The sequence below is a fragment of the Coregonus lavaretus genome (assembly GCF_964263955.1).
Source record: "Coregonus lavaretus genome assembly, chromosome: 13".
NCBI lineage: Eukaryota > Metazoa > Chordata > Actinopteri > Salmoniformes > Salmonidae > Coregonus > Coregonus lavaretus.
Window position 1 is genome coordinate 34,625,327 of NC_140000.1, and position 7,493 is coordinate 34,632,819.

A 7,493-nucleotide genomic window follows, 5' to 3' on the forward strand; every position below is an offset into this window, starting at 1 on the left:
CATTTAGCAGACGCTCTTAGCCAGAGCGACTCACAAATTGGTGCGTTCACCCTATAGCCAGTGGGATAACCACTTTACAATTTGGGGGGGGGGGGGGGGGTTAGAAGGAATACTTTATCCTATCCCAGGTATTCCTTAAAGAGGTGGGGTTTCAAATGTCTCCGGAAGGTGGTGAGTGACTCCGCTGTCCTGGCGTCGTGAGGGAGCTTGTTCCACCATTGGGGTGCCAGAGCAGCGAACAGTTTTGACTGGGCTGAGCGGGAGCTGTGCTTCCGCAGAGGAAGGGGAGCCAGCAGGCCAGAGGTGGATGAACGCAATGTCCTCGTTTGGGTGTAGGGACTGATCAGAGCCTGAAGGTACAGAGGTGCCGTTCCCCTCACTGCTCCATAGGCAAGCACCATGGTCTTGTAGCGGATGCGAGCTTCAACTGGAAGCCAGTGGAGTGTGCGGAGGAGGGGGGTGACGTGAGAGAACTTGGGAAGGTTGAACACCAGACGGGCTGCGGCATTCTGGATGAGTTGTAGGGGTTTAATGGCACAGGCAGGGAGCCCAGCCAACAGCGAGTTGCAGTAGTCCAGACGGGAGATGACAAGTGCCTGGACCAGGACCTGCGCCGCTTCCTGTGTAAGGCAGGGTCGCACTCTCCGAATGTTGTAGAGCATGAACCTGCAGGAGCGGGTCACCGCCTTGATGTTGGCGGAGAACGACAGGGTGTTGTCCAGGGTCACGCCTAGGCTCTTCGCACTCTGGGAGGAGGACACAGCGGAGTTGTCAACCGTGATGGCGAGATCATGGAACGGGCAGTCCTTCCCCGGGAGGAAGAGCAGCTCCGTCTTGCCAGGGTTCAGCTTGAGGTGGTGATCCGTCATCCATACTGATATGTCTGCCAGACATGCAGAGATGCGATTCGCCACCTGGTTATCAGAAGGGGGAAAGGAGAAGATTAGTTGTGTATCGTCAGCGTAGCAATGATAGGAGAGACCATGTGAGGATATGACAGAGCCAAGTGACTTGGTGTATAGGGAGAAAAGGAGAGGGCCCAGAACCGATCCCTGGGGGACACCAGTGGTGAGAGCACGTGGTGCGGAGACAGCTTCCCGCCACGCCACTTGGTAGGAGCGACCGGTCAGGTAGGACGCAATCCAGGAGTGAGCCGCGCCGGAGATGCCCATCTCGGAGAGGGTGGAGAGGAGGATCTGATGGTTCACAGTATCAAAGGCAGCAGACAGGTCTAGAAGGACAAGAGCAGAGGAGAGAGAGTTAGCTTTAGCAGTGCGGAGAGTCTCCGTGACACAGAGAAGAGCAGTCTCAGTTGAATGACCAGTCCTGAAACCTGATTGGTTTGGATCAAGAAGGTCATTCTGAGAGAGATAGCAAGAGAGTTGGCTAAAGACGGCACGCTCAATAGTTTTGGAAAGAAAAGAAAGAAGGGATACTGGTCTGTAGTTGTTGACATCAGTGGGGTCGAGTGTTGGTTTTTTGAGGAGGGGAGCAACTCTCGCTCTCTTGAAGACGGAAGGGACATGGCCAGCGGTCAAGGATGAGTTGATCAGCGAGGTGAGGTAGGGGAGAAGGTCACCGGAGATGGTCTGGAGAAGGGAGGAGGGGATGGGGTCAAGCGGGCAGGTTGTTGGGCGGCCTGCAGTCACAAGTCGCAGGATTTTATCTGGAGAGAGAGGGGAGAAAGAAGTCAAAGCATAGGGTAGGGCAGTGTGAGCAGGACCAGCAGTGTTATTAGACTTAACAAACGAGGATCGGATGTCGTCAACCTTCTTTTCAAAGTGGTTGACGAAGTCATCCACAGAGAGAGAGGAGGGTGGGGGGGGGGGAGGAGGATTCAGGAGGGAGGAAAAAGTGGCAAAGAGCTTCCTAGGGTTAGAGGCAGATGCTTGGAATTTAGAGTGGTAGAAGGTGGCCTTAGCAGCAGAAACAGATGAAGAAAATGTAGAGAGGAGGGAGTGAAAAGATGCCAGGTCGGTAGGGAGTTTAGTTTTCTTCCATTTCCTCTCCGCTGCCCGGAGCTCTGTTCTGTGAGCTCGCAGTGAGTCATCAAGCCACGGAGCTGGGGGGGAGGACCGAGCCGGCCGGGAGGATAGGGGACACAGAGAGTCAAAGGATGCAGAAAGGGAGGAGAGGAGGGTTGAGGAGGCAGAATCAGGAGATTGGAGGGAGAAGGATTGAGCAGAGGGAAGAGATGATAGGATGGAAGAGGAGAGAGTAGTGGGAGAGAGAGAGCGAAGGTTGCGGCGGCGCATTACCATCTGTGTAGGGGCAGAGTGAGTAGTGTGGGAGGAGAGCGAGAGAGAAAAGGAAACAAAGTAGTGGTCGGAGACTTGGAGGGGAGTTGCAATGAGATTAGTAGAGGAGCAGCATCTAGTGAAGATGAGGTCAAGCGTATTGCCTGCCTTGTGAGTAGGGGGGGACGGTGAGAGGGTGAGGTCAAAAGAGGAGAGGAGTGGAAAGAAGGAGGCAGAGAGAAATGAGTCAAACGTGGACATAGGGAGGTTGAAATCCCCCAAAACTGTGAGGGGTGAGCCATCCTCAGGAAAGGAACTTATCAAGGCGTCAAGCTCGTTGATGAACTCTCCAAGGGAACCTGGAGGGCGATAGATGACAAGGATATTAAGCTTAAATGGGTTAGTGACTGTGACAGCATGGAATTCAAATGAGGAGATAGACAGATGGGTTAGGGGAAAAATTGAGAATGTCCACTTGGGAGAGATGAGGATTCCTGTGCCACCACCCCTCTGACCAGATGCTCTCGGGGTATGCGAGAACACATGGTCAGACGAGGAGAGAGCAGTAGGAGTAGCCGTGTTTTCAGTGGTAATCCATGTTTCCGTCAGCGCCAGGAAGTCGAGGGACTGGAGGTTGGCATAGGCTGGGATGAAGTCAGCTTTGTTGGCAGCAGAACGGCAGTTCCAGAGGCTGCCTGCGACCTGGAACTCCAGGTGAGGGGTGCGAGCAGGGACCACCAGGTTGGAGAGGCAGCAGCCGCGCGGTGTTGTGCGTTGTTTGTGTAGCCTGTGCAGAGACGAGAGAACAGGGATAGGCAGAGGCATAGTTGACAGGCTGTAGCAAATGGCTACAAAAATGCAGAGGAGATCGGAATGAAATGAGCTAAGCATCTGGGAGAGGAGAGAGGGGGGCCTCCCTCACCAAAAACTTCTACCTCAGAAACTAAAATTGTTTCACTGAACAGTTGTTCAATGTTTAAAGGAATAAACTCAGACCCACTTTATTCAGCTAGCCAACTATGACACCATAGCTGACTAGCATGCTAGCATCCAATAACACACAGTTTAACACACAGTTAAGCACAAATACTCACAACAAACCACCAATAGTGTGTTAACTAGCTAACCAGCACGCCAGCATCCAGTAACACACAGCCAAGCACAAACACTTGGTCACAGCAAACCACCAATAGTGTGATAGCACACTAAACAGATCAATCGTGTCTGTGTCAAGTTCCTTTCATGACGCAGCAATGATTCAACATTGGCTAGCTAGGACAAGTATATTGTAATTAGCTACTACCGCACCGTTCGCTGGTCGTGCTGGGTAGCTAGCAATGGCCACTGTGTTGGCTTTGTTTTAAGAACGGCTAGCTAGCTAGCTTCGTGCTACACCCGGCACACAATGGCTACTGTGTTGACTCTGACTCTGTTCGAAAAAACGGCTAATTAGCTCGCTTCGTGCTACAGCCGGCACGGCGGAAGACACTGCCAAGACACAGTAGCTACCCACGATACCTAGCTATGACGCCGTAGCTAACTAGCAAGCTAGCATCCATTAACACACAATTAGCACCAATACTTGGTTACAACAAACTGCCAAGAGTGTGTTAGCACACTAAACAGATGATTCATGTCCGTGTCTAGTTCCTTACATAACGCAGAGCGCAGCAAAAATTAAACGTTGGCTAGAAGCACATTTAACAGTGGGAACAGCTAATCGTTACCAGTAGCTACCCGCTAGCTAGCTAGCCTCGTGCTTCGATACTAACCTACAATAACCTACGGAAACCTACAATAACAACAATACTAACCTATAATAAATACAATACCTAACTACACTAACTACCAACCTACGATCTAATGCATGGTTAAGCTATACTCAACACCAAATGAGAAGTTTGCTTACCTCCAGCTAGAGAGCTAGCTAGCCTCGAGCTTCAATACTAGCCTACAATAACCTACGGAAACCTACAATAACAACAGTACTAACCTATAATAAATACAATACCTAACTACAACTAACTACCAATCTACGATCTAATGCATGGTTAAGCTATACTCAACACCAAATGAGAAGTTTGCTTACCTCCAGCTAGAGAGCTAGAGAGCTAGCTAGAGAGCTAGAGAAAAACACGTCCTCTCCCGACTGCTGCTCCCGACTGTTAAAGGTGCATGCCACCACCTACTGTACGGGTAGTGAACGAAAGAAAATCAATTGCCATTACCACATTCGCCACATTTGGCTCCATGTGAACTACAATTCCGACGCAGTGTTTTAACGTTTAGAAATGTAAATCATTGCTTTCGAAACATACGCTGATATGCCCCCCCTTACAAAAAATATTATAATTTTGAAAGTGCAGTAACTGCAGTCAACTGTGGTATTTTGGACGCAGCAATTGCAGAATAACTGCAGTTGAAATGCAGTTCTACTGCACTTTGCCTGCATTTTTTCCGTAAGGTCCTTATCTTTCATGTCAGCGAGAAATAAGCTTAAATTAAAAAAATCTACACTTACTGTAGCAGTTGTGCACATATTAATACTGTGTGTGCCAGGTGACCGCAGTTGACAAACTACAGTTCCTCCCCAATTAATTTACACACAGGTTTTCGGAGCATGCTAGATAGCTAATTAGCACAGGTGGTGGCCTATGTCTTCCGTCTGTCTTCCATAAACATGCGCTGCAACATGGAGATAATGGCAGTGTGGGAACACTAACCTTAAACCAATAAAGGTGTGTAGTAATTTACCTTTAGTTTTTTAGTTTTTTAATCTCACTGATATAAAAGATACATTCCTTATGTTTCCAAAAAAGTACCGCAAGCGATGCGTGTTAATGTTTAGAGCAAGTGTTGGGGCTCTTAACAAAACTCCCCCAGTCAGAAGATCCTATGACAATAGGTGCTATAGTAATTAGCGTCTATGAATGGGGTAGTCAGGATCCTGTTGGCGAGTAACATTTACCGGTGTCTCTAATCGAACTACCATGGTTTCTTCAACGTTACTCCCTTCTTCCACTCTTCTCAATGCCTCAACATATTAAGTGTGTGCCCTCAGGCCTCTACTACCACATATCTGTAACACAAAATCCATGTGTACATGTGTGTATAGTGTGTATGTTATCGTGTGTTTGTATGCATGTGTCTATGTTTGTGTTGATTCACAGTCCCCGCTGTTCCATAAGGTGTATTTTTATGTTTTTTAAATCTAATTTTACTGCTGGCATGAGTTACTTGATGTGGAATAGAGTTCCATGTAGTCATGGCTCTATGTAGTACTGTGTGCCTCCCATAGTCTATTCTTGACTTGGGGACTGTGAAGAGACCTCTGGTGGCATGCCTTGTGGGGTATGCATGTGTGTCCGAGCTGTGTGCCAGTAGTTCAAACAGACAGCTCGGTGCATTCAACATGTCAATATCTCTCACAAGTACAAGTAGTGATGAAGTCAATCTCAGGAGGCTTGCAGAGGCCAAATCAAGCTCCATGCTGCAGCGACTCCCAAATGTTGTAAAAGGCTCTACATGGTCAATCCAACATCTGCAGTGGCCGTACAGCATTTACTGTGATGCGGTCTTCGCAGAAGTCAGATCATTCATACTTCTTGCGCTTCTGGGAGCTGTCATACGCATCCAATAAATTGGTCTGCACTGCACCACTCATAGTGATTCAGAGCTAATCGCTATAGCCATCCAGCTAATTATAAACAACTGGCTAAACGAAAAGACAACACCTTACCTCTTCTGAGATGTTGGAGTCCGTTTCCTGGTGCTTGACATAGGAGCTCAGCCAAGATAACATGAAGTAAAAAGGCTGCACCGTTTTACCACCTGCATGTCCATCCATCCCGAATCTCCCAATTGCCCCCCATAAAATTAGGCTACATTTAGGCTATTGTTTAGATGTGTATTTCATAGATGAGCTTGAGGTATAAATCGGAGCATAATGATGTGTATTTCATAGATGAGCTTGAGGTATAAATCGGAGCATAATGCTTGTCTGGATGTCAACACCAACACTTGTTCATGTCTTCGTCATCAATCAGCTGCATTACAGTAAAAAAGATATACAGTACCAGTCAAAAGTTCGGACACACCTACTCATTCCAGGGTTTTTCTTTATTTTTACTATTTTCTACATTGTAGAATAATAGTGAAGACATCAAAACTTTTGCCTTGATGACAGCTTTACACACTCTTGGCATTCTCGCATCCAGCTTCACCTGGGATGCTTTTCCAACAGTCTTGAAGGAGTTCCCACATGTGCTGAGCACTTGTTGGCTGCTTTTCTTTGGCTGCGGTCCGACTCATCCCAAACCATCTCAATTGGGTTGAGGTTGGGGGATTGTGGAAGCCAGGTCATCTGATGCAGCACTCCATCACTCTACTTCTTGGTAAAATACAGTGGGGGAAAAAAGTATTTAGTCAGCCACCAATTGTGCAAGTTCTCCCACTTAAAACGATGAGAGAGGCCTGTAATTTTCATCATAGGTACACGTCAACTATGACAGACAAAATGAGATTTTTTTTTCCAGAATATCACATTATAGGATTTTTAATGAATTTACTTGCAAATTATGGTGGAAAATAAGTATTTGGTCAATAACAAAAGTTTCTCAATACTTTGTTATATACCCTTTGTTGGCAATGACACAGGTCAAACGTTTTCTGTAAGTCTTCACAAGGTTTTCACACACTGTTGCTGGTATTTTGGCCCATTCCTCCATGCAGATCTCCTCTAGAGCAGTGATGTTTCAACTCCCTCCAAAGATTTTCTATGGGGTTGAGATCTGGAGACTGGCTAGGCCACTCCAGGACCTTGAAATGCTTCTTACGAAGCCACTCCTTCGTTGCCCGGGCGGTGTGTTTGGGATCATTGTCATGCTGACAGACCCAGCCACGTTTCATCTTCAATGCCCTTGCTGATGGAAGGAGGTTTTCACTCAAAATCTCATGATACATGGCCCCATTCATTCTTTCCTTTACACGGATCAGTCATCCTGGTCCCTTTGCAGAAAAACAGCCCCAAAGCATGATGTTTCCACCCCCATGCTTCACAGTAGGTATGGTGTTCTTTGGATGCAACTCAGCATTCTTTGTCCTCCAAACACGACGAGTTGAGTTTTGACCAAAAAGTTATATTTTGGTTTCATCTGACCATATGACATTCTCCCAATCCTCTTCTGGATCATCCAAATGCAAACTTCAGACGGGCCTGGACATGTACTGGCTTAAGCAGGGGGACACGTCTGGCAC